Raw genomic sequence first — 20,126 nt, 5'->3', positions numbered from 1 at the left:
ACAAAATTTTGCACCAGTCCTCACAGAAGACAAAAACGAATAGCAAAAGGAAGTTAATTAAAGAAATGTGTGGAGTTCGGATACGGTACATCTCACTAGGGTCATTTGAAGCAGTTGGCAGTAATAGCGCCAGATTTGCAACATATTTACCTCTTACGAAATATATTGTTAAAATGCATACCAATTGGTAAATAATTGATTTATTAGGGGAATAGTGCTGAAAAGGAAAAAGTACGTACGTTACACTCCAGTTTAATCTTTATTTCTCTCGGAACGGAGTGAAGTACGAAGCTATAAAGATTTTTAACAGAAAACGTGCGAGATAAAGTATTTGGTATATCCTAAAGAATCTTTAAACGCGCAGGAAATTTGTTTCACTTTGACAAGGTCTTCTACCGATAAAAACTTTGTCAGAAGTCAAAAGTACTGAAAACCTACCATAACCATTCCAGTAGCTTAAATACTCCTATATAGGAGTATATTTCCACTCTTTTTGTTCTCAATGCGTTTATTGATTGACAGCAGTAGCCAATTTTCCTTATCCCTAGCAAATCAGTTCCGAATGTGTTGAGAGGTTTATATCCTGTTTTATCTTCCTGATGTGCTGAAGTCATGCTCTTGTTCGTACATTCCTCTCAGGAATTGCTTCTTCTATTAACTGCACGATGAATACCAATGTCTGTACGAGTGTCCAGCCGTACGGTGCTTCCGTTCCTTGACAGATCTCTTCGGCGATTTTTTCTTTGCAATATTTTTGATCATTCTCTATCTCCATGGGAACTTTGTGATTCTTCTTCACACCGTGCCTCATCTTTTCCTTTCTGTCTGCTGCTCCACTGTCTATATCTCCGATCCACGTAGAGCAATGCTCCAAACAAATATTTTCACAGGTCGTTTCCTGGTACTCTACTGCCCAGGTGCTGGAAGCTGGTCATTATTTTCATTATTTGGTTCCATTGAAAGTAATGTATACTTCATCATAAGAATAAACTTGATGTAAACAAATGCAAACGCGCTTATAAGTCAACAGCCATAGCACAGGTACCTTAGTTTTTTTACGCTCTTGGAAGTAAGTTCAATTTATGTATTAGATATCTTATTACCATGTCACTGTAAATGAAACTTCAAGATAATCTAACGTATAACAGCAACAAAATTTTTCTCAATCATTCTATGACTATTCAGCTTTTATTTAAAACTTTTTAATGTGCTAATTGCCTTGATGTTAATACATACTGTGAAAATGGCTGAAGCTGCTTACTGCTTGGTAGTGAAACAAGCGCGCGGGGAGTCTGGCAATCAAGAATTCTGTGGATCACTCATTCTAAACTCACAATGGCCTTTTTCTTTTGTTGAGTTCGAATATGTTGTTGTTGTGGTCTTCAGTCCAGAGATTAGTTCGGACATATACATCAGTTAAATTTGAAGTTCATCAAATATATGTCACACACGGGTCACGCTGAAAAACTACCGTGTGTTTAAGTTAGGAATTTTCGTCACTCCTATTTTTAATTACACTAGTCTGGTAGCTAAGAAAGAGAGCATTCTACATTTTGCGTCTGGTCACCTTAGAGATGTACTGCTTGAGTTTCGCTATATATTATTTCATTCTGTTTAAAAATTAAATGAGATTCGGAGCTCTATTGCTTCTCTACTCATCTCTTTTTACGCTTTTAACAGCAGTTGTGTAACTGGAGTGTAAACTAGCTCGCTTCCGTAGTGGAATGCTACACGTGCACCCCGGGTAACGCTAAATGAGCTAGAACGAATAGGCAGCCAGACCAGATATTGGATTTCCTGGCTACAGATATCCAGACAAATCAAAATTACAAAGCTATAAAAAAAGGGACCTTTTCAGGACGACCTGATTAAAAGACGTGGTCCTTCAATCTGAGTATGCCATTTAAATATAGAAGGTATTGGCCAAGCTAAAAGCGAGTACCTATCTAAACTCCTTGTAGATAATGATATTAAGGTAGTTCTAATCCAGGAAACACATGCTTCAACTATAGAAGGCCTGTTTAGAAGAGGTGGCCACGATCTTATGGGTGCGTAGGGTTTTTCCACCAATGTAAGAAGCAATATCGAACATGCTCGTCTCATTTCAACAAATACGGAAAATGAGATCCATTATGTCTCTATGCAAGTGGAGGAGATCATTATAAATAATATTTACAAGCCGCCAAATGTGCCATGGCCACTGGATGTTCTGCCAATTACTGCCCACCTATCGACTTATGTTGGAGATTTTAAAAGTCACCATGGTCACTGGAAATACGCACAATGACTGTGGTACTGCACTCAACGACTGGGCTGAAAATGAAAATCTATACCTGGTTTATGATGCCAGGGATTTGGGAACTTTCACATCGACCGCTTGGAGAAGAGATTACAACCAGGATCTCTGCTTTGCGTCCCTGGACTGCAGAGGGCGCCAAGTGCCTATATCCAGAGAAGCCATACGTAATTTCCCACACAGACAGCACAGGCGAGTAATCCTCCATACGGGGCTCTCTGTTCCAATAGCGACACCTGTACCACGACCCAGATGTTATTTCCGCAGGGCTGATTAGCGGTTTTGCTGACCACCTTGATAAATATATCTGCTAAGAAGTTTATGCCTCGTGGGCACAGAAAGTAATACATACCAGGCTGGAATGAACAATGTGGACAACTTTATGAACAGTACAGCGAACTGACGACAGCGACATTGCAGATGACCTCCTCCAAAGTATTGACGCTGCTAGAAGAGTACGATGGTGTGAGATGGTTGAAAATGCAAACTTCAGACATTCAAGTAGAAAGGCATGGAGCCTTCCGCGTAAGCTTGGCGGAGCCCCCAATAAACCCGGGAAAGAAACTGTATTTGAGGTAACCAAATCGCTAACCATATAGGTGAAACATCTAGATCAACCCATGACAAAAAGCAATATTCTAAGAAAAACGATAACTCACTTTTCTAAAAGCTCAGTGCCCAAACGAATCCAATTTCTCTTCACCATTTACACTGGCTGAATTGGACGAGGCCTTGAAAGAAACTAACCATGGTAAAGCGCCTGGTCTGGATAACATATATCCGGAATTTCTGATAAACATGGGTAATCGTGGAAAAAAATGGCTGATCCGCTTCTTCTCCAACAGCCTAGTGGATTACTGCCCAACGAGCTAAACCAGATAAACCAGCTGACCATTCGCAAAGTTTCATACCAAATTAGCTTTTGAGCTGTACATATAAACTCTTGGAGAGGTTCATCTATAACATAATTAGCGGCTTTATTCTGAAACATATTCCAGATGAGCAAGCGGATTTCAGGCCACAGAGAAGTTGCTACGACCAGGTATTGGCCCTAACAACTTTCATAGAGACTGGTTTCGAAGAAAACGTAAAGACATCTGCCGCGTTCGTAGACCTAACTGCGGCATATGACACAGTCTGGAGAGAAGAAATGGTATACAAATTACTAAAAACAATCCTATGCCGAAAAACTGTAACTCTCATCAACACCATAATAAGCAACAGATATTTCCGTATTTACTTGGGAGAAAATGTGAGCAAGGAGAGGAACTTAAGTAATAGTCTACCACAGGGCTCCGTCTTAACGCCCCTATTATTCACACTACTTACCTGTGATCTGGCCAACGGCCTTGCCACAGTGGTAACACCGGTTCCCGTCAGATCACCGAAGTTAAGCGCTGTCGGGCTGGTCTAGCACTTGGATGGGTGATCATCCGGTCTGCCCAGAGCTGTTGGCAAGCGGGTTGGACTCAGCTCTTGTGAGGCAAACTGAGGAGCCACTTGATTGAGAATTAGCGGCTCCGGTCTCGTAAACTGACATACGACCGGGAGAGCGGTGTGGGCCATCATGCCTCTCCATATTCGCATCCAGTGACGCCTGTGGTCTGAGGATGACACGACGGCCGGTCGGTACCGTTGGGCCTTTCAAAGCCTGTTCGGACGAAGTTCAGAGATATTTCTGATCTCCCCAATACCAGAACAACAAAATTCTGCTACGCAGACAATATCGCTCTTGCTTGTAAAACCAAGGATCTAGGACGAGCGGAGAAGATCTAGTCGTTATGAGCGCCTATTTTAGCAAGTGGTGACTTAAACGCAGTACAAATAAAACTGAAGTACGTACATTCCATTTGACAAACAAAAGTCCGCAGCTTCTGGTCGTGCGGTAGCGTTCTCGCTTCCCACGCCCGGATTCCCGGGTTCGATTCCCGGCGGGGTCAGGGATTTTCTCTGCCTCGTGATGACTGGGTGTTGTGTGCTGTCCTTAGGTTAGTTTGGTTTAAGTAGTTCTACGTTCTAGGGGACTGATGACCATGGATGTTAAGTCCCATAGTGCTCAGAGCCATTTGAACCATTTGACAAACAAACAAGCTAATGCGGAGCTCAGAGTGAAACTTAACGGAAACGCTCTTTGCGATAACAAGTACCCCAAGTACCTTGCTGTCACCCTTGACCGCACCCTTTCATATGGAAAACACCTTGAAAATACTGCTGCCAAGATAAAACAATACGCAGTCTCGTAACCGGTTGGCCCTGACCAGTATTAGTACGCAATCTGACTGCTTAGAATAACAACAAAGAATGAAACAAAACTTCCGTTAACACAATTAATTAATTAAGTCCCCAGAAACTATAAAACCTACGAAACAACAAAACTCAAATGTAGCTGTTCTGTGTGTGGAAGTGTGATTCAACGTACACATCTGGCACGGTTCTTCCTCAATAAGACCAGAAATTTTAAATACCATTTATACTGAAGTAATTAAAAAGAAAACCAGAAATACTATGATTGCACATAGAAACCAGAATTACACTCTAATACAAGAACACGAGCCAGATGCTTTGTTGACTGAACCTGTGACCAAGAGGCATTATTGTTTAAGACATTGAAATAATTAAAAAAAGGAATTTTTTTACCTTCATATATATTGACGAAAAGTACACTCTAGTCCATCAAAGCAATATGACAATATCTGAACAAGCACCCTCCATGGGATATTCTCAACAACGACACGCTACTGCAATATCTCCACAAGCACTCTCTACCACCGCTTCTCGACAAGCACTCTCCACGACAACTTCACGACAAGCGCTGCCTACCACGGCTTCTGAACAACTACTGCCTGTGGAGGCGGCTGAATAATACTCTTTGGCGAAATCTCTGGCGCTGTGACTCAGTGTAGCCACCGTTCAACCTGCGGAACCAAAGCTGTCAACTTACTGAAAATCCTGAAGAGCATGGGTGGTTCCGAAAGTATAACTGTGATACTTATAACGATATGTTTACGTAATGTGTATACATAAACATACAGTTATAAATGTCCCCGTTCGTAGTCGCTAATTATAACAATATGTTACTTTTGTGCTGTAACATATAGCTATAATCAGCGGTGGAAACATATTTGCGAACGCCGACTGTGTGCGGCTGTTTCTTGTTGGATCGTCTGATCAGTCGGAAGTTGCATTGCATAGGAGAGTAAATGCCTATTCAAAATATAATTATTTTGGATAGCTCAACATGAATTTCCTAAGCGACCGTAGTTTATCATGCATTTACCAGTAGAATATGGCGCGGAGAAAATATTTCGCCGCATGCAACTTCCGTCCGAACTCGACGAAAGAATTCGTGACTGTGAACTCTCTATTTGGCAGAAACATATAGAAAATTAAATAATTTCATGAAGAAGTGCGACATAGATTCTATAGTAAATGAATAGTCCATACACCAGTTCCATTTAACTCTGAATTTATGGCAAGTAATAGACAAACTTACACTGCAATGACGGATTTAACATGGATGCCGTTTTGACTGGCACTTCTCTTAATGGAAACAATTCCTTTGACGTTTTCACATACACGTCGCACAATAAATCTACTGCTCGGCACTTTTAGTATTACATATTTACTTTATACTAGAACAATATTAATTTTAACAATAATAATACGGCGGCAAGACATGCGCGTCCGACACAAGTTACAGGAGACAAGAGAAGAATGAGTAACAGTTCATCGAGAATATCTCGTACCTCAAAAAAAAATGTGTAAAAGTGTTCTTCTTCTGTCCGTTTTTCGCGCCGCGGTTTTCAAAGTCAATAACTCACTGCATCTCTGACGGCGCTTCGACAATAAACAAGTTACGTCAAGGTCGTTCACCTTTTACATTCTCGCAACATTATTTGCTAACTGTAGCTGTTGCCGAGCGACTGCTCGATTAGTGAATGATTTAAAATGATAAGACAATCACATTATGTTACATTGCCTTCCATGGGAATCTTGGAAATCAAGGAGATTACCAAGATTCACATGCCGCCGTTAACATTATGGGATTGAGTACTTTACAGATTTACATTGATCAAACACAGTATTCCTGTCACTTGATTATTAGGATTACACAAATATGGTGATCTCTCATTCATAGACAAAGACAGTTCTTAAGGTAAAGATACACAAAAAAATTTAAAAACTAAGACAGTAAATCTACGAAGTTTACAATGGACGTTATACATTATACTCATTACAGTCTTTTTTTTTTACAGTGTTCGTACCGACCATCTTTGTGGCCTCAAGTTATTGTCCAGAGCTCATAGGCTCTTTGCTCCTGAAAGAAAACACATAGGATTCAACTTTTTATACGCACATAATTCTCACACATGGAATTTCTCACACGTGTCCATTTTTATACACATATAATTCTCACACATGGAATTTCTCACACGTGTCCATTTTCCATTGCTCACTAGTTGTCATGATTTTTACGCTTTCACTGCTTGTGTATTGACAGGTAAGTTAAAATTTGATTCTTCTCCAGGTGAAGCTTATGCCTTGAGAAGTTGGATCGCTACTTTGCGGTCTCCGAGTAGAAAACTTTTCATCAGCTCTGGCGGGCGAGTCTCACTCGCACGTTACGTACACACGTTACATGTAACAAAAAAATATAAATACCCATTAGTCTAAAAACTAAGCTTAAATCTATTTTAGGACTTGGGATTCATAGGAATTTGACTTTGTCACTATTCGCGTGTGGTTTGGCTGTTCACATTTCATCCACGGGATATAACATTAGCATAGTATGTGATATGTTGTGAACTCATATAAAAGTATTTTATTTTGGGAGCGGCTTTCATGGAAAGTCCGTTTCGTCGAACTGCAGCGGGAGTTCTGTGCTAGTACATCCCTTTAAATTTAACGCGTTTGTTGCGTCGATGTACGTTGACACAGGCTGATTGTTAGAGCTGAATCGCAACTCGAGGCGCTCACTAGCCTCCACGCGGTACTTCAGCTTTTCCGCGCACGGTTCAGTGAACACGTTGCGTCGATGGTGTTGTGGTATTTTGTGGTTTGCTGAGGCTGGTGAGGAGGGACGAGGATAACCAGGGACAGAGACTCCATTGAAACCATCCCTGTCTCCACATTTTCCAGCCGATTTTGAAGATTTTAAGGTAGGCTAGCGCTCGCACTTTGCAAAGCAGCTAACACACTTGGTTTCCGGTGCACTGCACGTAATCACATCACCGTCTTCGGTTACACAACCGGACTATCATTGTCCGTCGGCCTATCTGCACGTTTAACACTTTTTATCTTCACCGTGAATGAAATTATCACTTACTTATAACAACGATGCATTGCTTCCACACCATTTTAAGCCTTCACTTATACTCTACTATGTACACAATTTTTTTTACAGTTTATAATCAAATAGTTTGTCTCACTTTGAAGCTTGTTAATTCAGAGCTTTGATTATCATGTCCATTTCAATTTCTGTTACTTTGTTGGTAACTACCTTAACATTTCGTTTTACATTGTTTACATTTTTCATCATCTTCCTCTAAGACTAATTATGCTTTTAGTTCACAGTCACAATACATTAGTTTCTCCGATCTGTTAGCAATTATTATTATTTTAATTCATTTCAATCGTTCTTTCTATTTACTAGATTCATTAAAGTTATCACTGTCATTTCAACAAAAATTCTCTTTTTACTAGATGTGAGGATCAATCAGTCACATTTGATTGCCCTCTCACATGAGAACAGAACACCATTCAAGAAAATATTCAAATTCCTTATCGCGATCTCGGTTTGCGTCTCGGATTGACTTTAAAAGGAAAAATAAAGACATTTCAAAACTAGCTTTTCCCGATTTCGTTCACGCGCTTCCTTTTGAAAATCGTATGCCAAACCAGCCTTCCACGTCAACCGCATTTCTCAATCTGTGACGTCAAGTCTACGGGACGGGTTTAGGCGGGTTAGGATATTCACACAAATTCAGAAGAAAGACATAGATATAATAGTACAAAGAAGAAGAAATCTAGCAAACAACTCCTTGTTCCTGATGACTTAGAAATTAATTTTCCTTTGCGCCGTACGTCTGCGTACACGCTCCAATTACAAACTAGCTACTTTGTTTTGCCGGCGGTTTCATTGTCATTTTATTCTCACCTTGACGCCTGCTTGCGCTACACTGCATTGGCCTCTATATATGACCTTAAGTCATAATTGTCTTGTCCTTGCCACTTACGCTCTTATACTTGGTATTTATTTCACTTATGGCTTTGAATGTATCTGTCCTGCGTATTGCAATTACAATTAATGCTACTTTGTTTATCTAGCTGAAGGATAGCGCTTTCGTGGTCATGTTGGTACTTACAAGTAACTCACATGCTTCGTAAACATTACGTTATTTTAATGCAGAGATGAACCTGTTCCAGATTTCTATGTACATTGGAACTTAATCTAGACATAGCTGACTTAGAAACTAGTTACTTGTTTTCCTTTTTAGTGGGATCAGGAACCAATAATTGTCAAGCGACCCTTGTCCTTGACAAAAATAAATTTCGTTTCTGGATCATTGCTCCTTGAACTTAAAAAGAAAATTCTTACATACTATGTTTTATTTTCACTTCTTTAGCATTTCATATGGCAGAAGCCGGCTTGTTAGGCACATCCTTCGCTTTATATTTCATTTTTCTCTCTTAAATATTATCTCCTTAAAACTAAATCTTAAAACTAAAGTTCTTGGAGTTGATCACTTTCTTTGTTAAACAAGAATTTTTTTTTTTTTATTAGCTTGTCTGTACTTAAATTATGGCTCAAGATAACATATTTTAAATTGTCTGCTGTATAGCAAGATAGACTCACTGTCGTGTAATATATTCTAAGCATCTTTTTTTTTAACGAAGTCAAATCAGTTGTCACTTAGTCACTAGCGGCTAACCTTCTCTTGTCATTATAAAGCTTTCCTTTTGACTTATTCTGTAGCATGATATTTTTTAAGATCAGAGTGATGGTATAACCCTTTTATTTTTCCATTTGCGGGATCAGAAATCAGATAACAACCTGTATGCGGTATACGAAGGATCTCGTAAGGCCCCTCAAAAAGACTTTGCCATTTTCGATTTTTGTGTAAGAGCAACGATGGTTTAAAGTGTGTTTTTAGCAAGACCTTTTCGCCTACTTTATAAGTTAACACCTTATTAATATGTTTGTCATACGCCTTCTTGCGTAAATTGGCTTGGGTGGTCAACGTTGTTAGAGCTTGTCTTATTCTGGCGTCTAAACTAGCACTTGCGTTGTTACACTTAGGAATTGAATTGACCCATTCATTTTTCTCTTGGTCAGAAGACATCAACTCACTCGGAGTGAAACCAGTAGACAGGTGTGGTAGATTATTCACAATTTCCTCGAAAGGTGACACAAAGTCAACCCAGCGAGTCTGCTGATTTGGTATATAAGTACGAATAAAACGATTAAACTCGTTGAACACCCGCTCAGTCGGGTTCGACTGCGGTCTAAACTTGGAGATAAGGATTTGCCTAATTTGATGACTAGCAAGGAAAAGTTTCCATCTTTTGCAGACAAAGTTAGACCCAGTGTCTGAGAGAATTGATTTAGGTTTTCCGAATCTAGGAAAGTAGTCACGTTCTAAGCGATTGATGATTAGTTGAGTATTTGCAGATCTCATAGCGTACAATCTCAAATGTTTGGTAAATAGATCAATGACAGCTACAAGGTACCTTAGTCCTCCACGACCTCGTGGGAGGGGTCCTGCCAAATCTATGCCTAGGGTTTGTCTAGGTTTCTCTGTGATAATAGGATTCAAAGGCAGTATATTCGAAAGATTAAAAGGTTTTGCCTTTTGACAAATGATACAGTGTTTCAAGAGCTTGTGAATTCTGCTATGAAGGTTAGGGATGTAGCAGTACTTTGCTATTTTACGCTTACACTTTTCTGGACCAAAGTGTCCCCACGAAATATGTGTATACCAGAGTAAGTGTTCTACATATTCCTGCGGAATGCATACTAGCCACTTTTCTGATGACAGTGATGTTCGATGGAAAAGAACTTGATTATGCAATTTGTAATATTTGCACATGCGATGGGTAGGATTAGTTTCGAGGATCTGTTTCACACCTCTCCATTTTGGATCAGTTTCCTGCAATTGGACAATCTGGTCACAAAGATCAAGAAAATATTTCCGATGTATTGGATCCTTCATCAATAGAATTCTGTAATTTGACATTTGTTCCAAAAGTTCAGTACTGTCCGAAGAGCCTTCAGGCATGCGAGATAGAGCATCCGCAATAATGTTATCTTTGCCTTTTATGTCATATTCCTGTAAGAAAAGACACCACCTCGTTAAGCGAGGATGTAGGAGTTTACACGTCAGAAGAAAACTAAGAACCTGATGATCAGAATAGACTTTGATTTTCTTGCCATTGATGTAGTAGTTGAATCTCTTGAAAGCCCAAACTACTGCAAGAGCTTCCAACTCAGTAACAGAATAGGATCGTTCAGTTTCTGTAAGAACCCTACTAGCAAAACTAATTACTCTGATGTCTGGTTTTCCATTGGTTTCATGCATCTGGAAGAGACATGCACCTAATCCCTGAAAACTTGCGTCAGATGACACACAAAATTCCTTATCCATATCTGGATGATAAAGAATGTTGCTATTTAACAAAGCTTCTTTGATATCGAGGAATGCCTTTTGACAGTCGTCAGACCAATTCCACTGAGTATTTTTCTTTAACAATTTCAATAAATCAGGGTTGTTCATTACTTGCTTTGGTAAAAATCTTCTGAAGAATGAAGCGAGTCCAAGATAACCTTTAAGTTGTCGTTTTGAAGATGGGACAGGAAAATTTTTAATTGCACTTAGCTTAGCCGGATCAGGACGGATTCCGTCAGATGAAATGACGTGTCTTAAGAATTTGATTTCGGCTCGGCCAAAGTGTGACTTTTGCAAGTTGGCAGTGACTCCGTATTCCAGGAATCGCTGAAACACTTTCTGTATTAGTTCAACGTGGCCTTCCCAGGTTTTAATAGCAATTAAAAGATCATCAACGTAGAGAGTGACTTCATCAATAAGATCTGGACCAAGAACATGATCTAAGGCGGAGATGAATACTCCAGAACTAACATTCAATCCAAAAGGCATGACCTGAAATTGATAGGATCTGCCGGCGAAGATAAATGGGCGAAGATAAATGCCGTATATTGTCGTGAGTTAGGATTTAGTCTCACTTGCCAAAATGACATTTTCAAATCTATGCTACTCAAATATTTAATTCCATAAAATCTCTGGAGGTGTTCTTCAATCGCTTCAGGTCTCGTTCGTACTGGCACAACAATTTTATTTATGTTTCGTGCGTCAAGTACGAGTCGTACGGTGTTATCCTGTTTCAAAATCGTCAACAACGGGCTACTATATGGTGAATTAGAATACTCTATGACTTTCCAGTTCAACATTTTCTTAATTTCATTACGAACTGCTTCTCTTCTTGCATACGGTACGGGATATGTCGTGCGACAGAAAGTTTGGTGCGGCACCACTTCCATAGTATATTCATAGTCTTTTATAATACCGGGTCGTTTTGAAAACACGTTGATATAGTGCAACAACAAACTGAATAATTCCTGTCGCTGAGGTTCGGATAACTCTGTTGATTCTGTAGTCTTATTGGTTATTTCCTGCTGAGAGGGTAAGTCACTGACTGTTATTGTATCATTAAATGTATCACAGTTACCATAAAACAAATTGAAATGATTACGACAAGGTTTTCTGCCTATCCTTTGTAATCTAATGCTATTACAAGTGCCAAAGTTTTTTACTCTTTCTTTCACTAACTCCAGTGCAACTTCTGTTTGCTGTACTAACAGTGTGCAAATGCCTATATAAAGATCTATTCGGGCTCTGTATCGTCGTAGAAAATCCATTCCCAAGAGACATGGCACTGCCAAATTCTTGACAACGAGGAAAATACATTTTATGGGTATTGATTGAATCTCCAGTGGTACCCAAGCTTGTATACTGACCTTTTGTGTCTGGGAGCCGATGGCTCCTGTTATTGAACATCCTTGGACGGGTAATGTTGGAATTTTAATTAATGTACTAATTTGCTTATAGAAACATAAGGACATAGCATTAATATTTGCACCTGTATCTAGGATTACAGTCGTCAAAATTCCGGCTATAGGAAGTTTTGTCATAGCTTGCACTTGGTCATCTATCGGTTCATCACCGTCAGTTGTCTCTTTCTCTTGTAATAATTCTTGTCTCATGTCAATCCCGTCATTGTATCTCAGTACAAGTACGTCATGGTTAGTCTCTCCGTCGAAGTGGTAGCCCCCATTCTGTCTCACAGCATCACTTCGGGAGCTTTCAGATGCTGGACTTAGTTTTCCTGCTTGTGTGGTTTTGATTGGCCTTCATCATTAGAAAGTTCGACCAATCTGACATTGTGAGAACACTGAGGAACAAAATTACTGTTATGCACAAACCTCGTGTCAAAATGTTGCTGCGTTTGTTCTGGTGTCCAATACGTGTTACTGTCTTCCGCGTTTGCGAAAAATACAGGGGGATTGTAATGCCTTCGCGGGGTCTGATGATTTTTATTACTATTATGATTTCCGGAATTGTTACTGTGAAATCCACCTTCACACTGTGGTTTGCCGTTAAACTGTGTGTTTCTGTGCATTCCCTGCGCTTGATTTTTACTAGGCGCGGAGTTGTATTGGTATGAGTGGGCGTTATCAGCTGTTTGTTGCTGCCCGTAATCTGAGTGTTGGCTGCGCGAGTACGGTGCATTCCATTGCGATCCGCTCTGCTGTTGCCAACCTTTTTGACTGAAACCGTTTCCAAACTTCTGCTTGTACGATTGATTGCCGTACTGGTTACCAGTCGTGTTATAAACGGGATTGAATCGGTTGTGTTGATTATGTCTATTCCTTTTGTGCGGATACCCACTGCCTTTATTTCCGTTTTGCCAATCGTTACTATTTTTTGAACCGTTCCCTGGCTTTTCATAGCCGTTACTGTCGTAATGTTGTGGCCAAGAATTGTGCGGAGTATTCCGCGGTTTGTTAGCTCTCATGTCCTCATAGATCAGGTCTAGGGAATCTAATATCGACAGAAAGGTATCTGGATCATCATCTGGTATGGCTATCAGCTTTTCACGAATCGAAATGGGTAATTTAGACTTGAGAATCATAATTACATCTTTACTATTGATAGGATTATCCCAATACCTAATTTTGCCAAGATATTTTTCGAAGTACATTCTCAGGCTACTATTCCTGGGGTCAAATTGTTCTGCATTATAGACTTCTTTACGAAGGCGCTTCTGAACACCTTCGCTCCAAAATTTGCCGAGGAAACAGTGCTCAAACTCCTCATATGTTCGACACTTATCAACCATTTCTGTTCCCCATATTGCCGATTCGCCACCTATATATCCGGTAACAAATTGGATACGCTGTCTATCAGTCCACGAATTTGGAAAAATGCCGGAGAATCCACGAAGAAAGACAATTGGGTGGATATTTCGTTTTTCTGGGTTAAAGGTTTGAAAAACTCGATGCTTTATCATGCTTTCTTCCTTCATCATTTTTACTACTGAGTCAGATTCTTGATTTCGGTGTCTAACTGGAATATGTGGTGGTGAAGTGTGTTCATTAGATACAACAGGTATTCGGAATTGCCGAAATAATTCATCTTCTTCCTCTGAGGCTAAAGAGTTAGGATAATTCGGTCTCTGTATTCTGGAACTACTACTCACTTGTGCCTTCAGGTTATTTAGCTGTTCCGTTACCTCTTGCTTCCAATTTGGTAATTCTTGCTGAAGGGTACACCTAATGCTACCGAGTTCAGACATTACGGTATCTCCGGAGTTTCCAGGAGCTGACAAGATACCAAGAGTGGTTGCTTTCACAGTCTCTACTAGGTCTGTTAATTTTATCTTCGACAAATTTGTCCTTTCCAGCAATCCAGTTCTCATACTTTTCTCTAAATTCTCTCTCATGACTATCTAGCCTCTCCTTTACTTTCGTTTCCGTTTCCAGAGTCAAGTTTGACATTCCCTCGGTTAGTTTTTCTACCTGCGTAGTTACTCTGTCTAATCTGTGATTAACCGTGGTTACGGTGGAGTCAAGATTCTTGGTTGCGTTTCGGATGTCAGCTGTCTCGCTTTGCATGGTAGCTAAAGTGTCATTCAGTTCGAAAATTATTCCACTTCGCATTTGAGAAACAGCATCCTTAACTTGCTTTGCTACTTCTTTGGCTACGTTTTCTCTAACAGTTTTTATTTCTTCGCTTACTGTAGAAAGTTTATCTTCAATTACTATAGAAAGTTTATCTTCAAGCGAGGCTAACATTTGTCTGTTTTCGTCTTTCAAATCATTTTTAATGGAATTCACCATTTGGCGATTTCCGTCCTGCATCATTTGACTTATTTGACTCAGTAGCTGTTTGAATACATCGTCTGTCACTACCCCTGAATTGCTTTCACTTGCCTCCCTTGTAACCGGTATATGGCTACGACTACTAGTGGCAGAAACTATGTTGGCATTGTCTAGTTCAGTACCGGTAACATTATGGTGTGAGGCACCAAAGTCCGTAAGATTTCCCACTTCACTTTCTACAATTGTTTCAATTGGTGTCTCAGCCCTACTAATTACCGTGCGGGACCGTAAGCGACGTGACACTTCAGTCGTTTCATTCCGTTCATTTGAACTAGTGATGACATTTTATCGTCTGCCATAGCTCACTTATTTACAAACAGTAAGTCAATGAAGTTCGTTTGAGCTACGGCCGTCAGCTGTCGACAGAGATGTAATTTATCGGTTGCGAGTCGGTTGTCACTGCTACGTCACAAGATCGGAATGTCGGGAGATGCACGTCACGAGAACAAGAGACTATTCTGGACCGTAAAGAAAGTATGGCTGCACACTGTTCAAAATAAATGAAAACTAAGGCTGGTCAGCTCCGTGAACAGGCAGCGGACATTTAAAAACAAATGATATGCAATACACAACAATGGAATTTAAACAATACTTGAAGAAATTACTAATCTACTAAATGCAATCTACTGAATTCAAAGCAAATTTTACTGCAACTAATAAAGATCGTCACAAATTGATTAATGTCGGCTGAAATTAAGGAAGCTTGGCTACGGCTAACAAAATTTTAACTTACGTTACTGATGACTGCCTTGGGCGTTGCAACTAGATTTTCGCACAAATTCTGTTCCAAAAAAAAAAATCTCTTTTCCATAATTTTCTCTGAATATCTCGTTTCTTTCGTTCAATGGAAATTTTATTGGATGGCGTTTGATGTCATGTAACAAATAAAAAGCACAAGATTAGCTACAATTATTTATGAATATTCCCACAATGCGTATCATATATAAATTTTTATTCCTTTGAGTATATATTTTTTTTTATTCAGGTCCCTGTTCGGGCGCCAATTATAACGATATGTTTACGTAATGTGTATACATAAACATACAGTTATAAATGTCCCCGTTCGTAGTCGCTAATTATAACAATATGTTACTTTTGTGCTGTAACATATAGCTATAATCAGCGGTGGAAACATATTTGCGAACGCCGACTGTGTGCGGCTGTTTCTTGTTGGATCGTCTGATCAGTCGAAGTTGCATTGCATAGGAGAGTAAATGCCTATTCAAAATATAATTATTTTGGATAGCTCAACATGAATTTCCTAAGGGACCGTAGTTTATCATGCATTTACCAGTAGAATATGGCGCGGAGAAAATATTTCGCCGCATGCAACTTCCGTCCGAACTCGACGAAAGAATTCGTGACTGTGAACTCTCTATTTGGCAGAAACATATAGAAAATTAAATAATTTCATGAAGAAGTGCGACATAGATTCTATAGTAAATGAATAGTCCATACACCAGTTCCATTTAACTCTGAATTTATGGCAAGTAATAGACAAACTTACACTGCAATGACGGATTTAACATGGATGCCGTTTTGACTGGCACTTCTCTTAATGGAAACAATTCCTTTGACGTTTTCACATACACGTCGCACAATAAATCTACTGCTAGGCACTTTTAGTATTACACATTTACTTTATACTAGAACAATATTAATTTTAACAATAATAATACGGCGGCAAGACATGCGCGTCCGACACAAGTTACAGGAGACAAGAGAAGAATGAGTAACAGTTCATCGAGAATATCTCGTACCTCAAAAAAAAAAATGTGTAAAAGTGTTCTTCTTCTGTCCGTTTTTCGCGCCGCGGTTTTCAAAGTCAATAACTCACTGCATCTCTGACGGCGCTTCGACAATAAACAAGTTACGTCACAGGTCGTTCACCTTTTACATTCTCGCAACATTATTTGCTAACTGTAGCTGTTGCCGAGCGACTGCTCGATTAGTGAATGATTTAAAATGATAAGACAATCACATAATGTTACATACTGCTGGCACAGAACTCGACAGGAAACTGTGGGGCAAATTGAACAGAGCTCGCACTGGGCGTGGACGATGCGCAAACTCCCTTCACAAATGGGGTGCTACAATCTCTGGTTTGTGACCGTGGGGCTCCGAAACAGACAATCAAGTACATTAGAGATGAATGCCCCTTGCGTTCCTACTGGGGTGGTTGGAGAGACCTCATGAAAGCTGATGATACGGTTCTTATATGGATTAGGAACCTAGATATTGACATTTAGTTAGTTTTATATGTAGTTTTGTATTTTCATATTCCTGTTATATATAGTATTACTAATGTTATATACCTGTAATTTTAAACTGCATGTGAGCCAAACAAATAAATAAATAAACTGCAGCTAATCAAGACACCGAAAGTTAGTTGTACCAGCTGGCTAGTCAGTGGTGTCCAAGTTAAATGATCCGGTAAAGCTATTGGCCTGTATCATCAGTGAGTTTATGTGCGCGTAAGGAGCAGAATAAGACCTATCGTTGCCATCGTACATGACAGCTCCACTTGAAAAGAAATCCAATGAGGCTCCAACAACCGCGGAAGAATACTTAGTGTAATGTTTACATCAGGTTTATTCTTACGATGAACGTAGTATATATACACAAGGATTCCGTTTTTTTCTTATTTATTTTGAAATTATGCCTTTCTGAATAAACGTTGTTCATGCCCACTATGGCCTTTTGGAGACTGTTTTCAGATTCAGCTAGCATTGCTACATTACCTGGAAATCTAAGCATTCATATTTTTCCTTAAACACATATACCACTACACTCGTTTATTGCATTTTCAGTGTGTATGATGAAGAGAGACGGACAGAGGCTGCATCCTGCGGAACGCTTTTATTTACTGTTGCTCATTTTGCTTCACTGTCTCCTATTTTGACAACGACTGTCTGACTACATTTTCTGCATCAGTGATCCAACTTAATGCACGTGGGATATCTAATTACTTCGTTTTGCCAAATAAATACATTTTGCCTACGTGAGAAGTTACTTTACATTTTAGTTCTGGAAACATGAAGAACGCCAAACTTGCAGATATTTTTCTTTGAGGTCTCTACTCATAATTGTGGTGAAAAAGCAACTGATTCTGAGCCTTTCAGATAATTATCTGCAGATTATAAAAATAACCACCAAAAATTTTGGTCGAACGTAAAATCTATGAACGCTACAAATAATTCAGTACCTTCCCTTGCTGACAGTACGGTTAATGTAACTGATGATGATAAACAGAAGGCCGAAATTCTAAACCTAGCTTTCAAAAACTCGTTTACGGTAGAGGACTGCAGCACCATTCCCCTTTCAAATATCGAACAAACGCAAGGATGGCTGACATAGTGTTTAGTGTATCTGGGATTGTAAAACAGTTAAGAACCTTAGACGCCAGGAAGGCATCTGGCACAGACGGTATCCCCGTAAGATTATATGTTGACTATGCTACAAATAGAGCACCATTCTTATCCATCATATATCAGAGATCACTGGAACAGCGGAAAGTTCCACGGGACTGGAAGAAGGCCCAGGTCATAGCAATCTATAAAAAGGGTAGAAAATCGGATGTACATAGTTACCGGCCAATTTCACTGACATCGATTTGTTGTAGAATCATGGAACATATTTTGTGTACAGACATAATGACATTTCTAGACTCTGAGAAGCTCATCTGCAGAAACCAGCACGGTTTTAGGAAACAGCGGTCATGCGAAACACAGCTGGCCCTCTTTGTGTATGATCTACAACAGGTTCTAGATACCGGCTCCCAGGTTGATATCATATTTTTCGACTTTCGAAAGGCGTTCGACTCAGTTCCTCACTGTCGCTTGCTCCAAAAAGTGCGCGCTTACGCTCTATCCGATGACATATGCGGTTGGATACAAAGTTTTCTAACAGACAGGGAGCAGCATGTCGTCCTGAATGGGGTGACTTCAACAGAAACAAGCGTAACTTCAGGTGTGCCCCAGGGCAGCGTACTAGGTCCGCTGCTTTTTACGATTTACATAAACGATCCGGTTGATGGTACTGACAGCAGCATTACACTGTTTGCCGATGATACTGAAGTCTACAGGAAATTAGTATCACAAGAAAGTTGTGAACAAATCAATGAGGATTTGCAGAAAATTAATGCTTGGTGTAATGACTGGCAGTTATCTCTCAATATTAGTAAGTGCGACCTACTGCTTATAACAAGAGGCGAAACTCACCATTAATGTAGGAGTACAAAATAAATGCCCAGTCTTTGGAAGCGGTAACATCCGTCAGATATCTGTATGTGACTATTTGAAATGATCTCAAATGGAATGATCAGCCGCGCGGGATTAGCCGAGCGGTCTGAGGCGCTGCAGTCATAGACTGTGGGGCTAGTCCCGGCGGAGGTTCGAGTCCTCCCTCGGGCATGTGTGTGTGTGTGTTTGTCCTTAGGATAATTTAAGTAGTGTGTAAGCTTAGGGACTGATGACCTTAGTAGTGAAATCCCATTGAATTGAATTGAATTGGAATGATCAGATTATACAAGTAATTGTATAATCTGTAGATTGCGGTTTATTGGTAGAAACCTGAAGCGATGCAGTCCTTCGACAAAGGAAATAGCTTACAATACGTTAGTTCGTCCAGTCTTAGAATATTGTTCGTCTATATGGGACCCTTACCAGTTGGTTCTGATTCAAGAGATTGAGAAGGTCCAAAAAAGAGAGGCCAGATTGGTGACTAATACATTTAGCCATCGCGAGAGCGTTAAAAATCTCATAGAAAGTTTGAAGTGGGACACACTTGCTGATAGACGGCGCACTAAACGGCACGGGCTGCTCATGACATTCCGAAATCCAATCTTTACCGAGGACGTAGAGCATATAGTATTACATCTACATCTACATCTACATCTATACTCCGCGAGCCACCTTACGGTGTGTGGCGGAGGGTACTTATTGTACCACTATCTGATCCCCTCTTCCCTGTTCCATTCACGAATTGTGCGTGGGAAGAACGACTGCTTGTAAGTCTCCGTATTTGCTCTAATTTCTCGGATCTTTTCGTTGTGATCATTACGCGAGATATATGTGGGCGGTAGTAATATGTTGCCCATCTCTTCCCGGAATGTGCTCTCTCGTAATTTCGATAATAAACCTCTCCGTATTGCGTAACGCCTTTCTTGAAGTGTCCGCCACTGGAGCTTGTTCAGCATCTCCGTAACGCTCTCGCGCTGACTAAATGTCCCCATGACGAATCGCGCTGCTTTTCGCTGGATCATGTCTATCTCTTCTATTAATCCAACCTGGTAAGGGTCCCATACTGATGAGCAATACTCAAGAATCGGACGAACAAGCGTTTTGTAAGCTACTTCTTTCGTCGATGAGTCAC

The 20,126-nt window shown here is 40.0% G+C and overlaps 1 pseudogene; it reads left to right on the top strand.

Annotated features, from left to right (window-relative positions):
- Nucleotides 1-3,635: 3,635 nt before the first annotated feature.
- Nucleotides 3,636-3,753, top strand: LOC126164263 (5S ribosomal RNA; annotated as a pseudogene).
- Nucleotides 3,754-20,126: the final 16,373 nt, after the last annotated feature.

The sequence above is a fragment of the Schistocerca cancellata genome, chromosome 2, assembly GCF_023864275.1.
Source record: "Schistocerca cancellata isolate TAMUIC-IGC-003103 chromosome 2, iqSchCanc2.1, whole genome shotgun sequence".
Lineage (NCBI taxonomy): Eukaryota > Metazoa > Arthropoda > Insecta > Orthoptera > Acrididae > Schistocerca > Schistocerca cancellata.
Note: the sequence above shows the minus strand (reverse complement) of the source record. Positions and strands in the feature narration are given on the sequence as shown.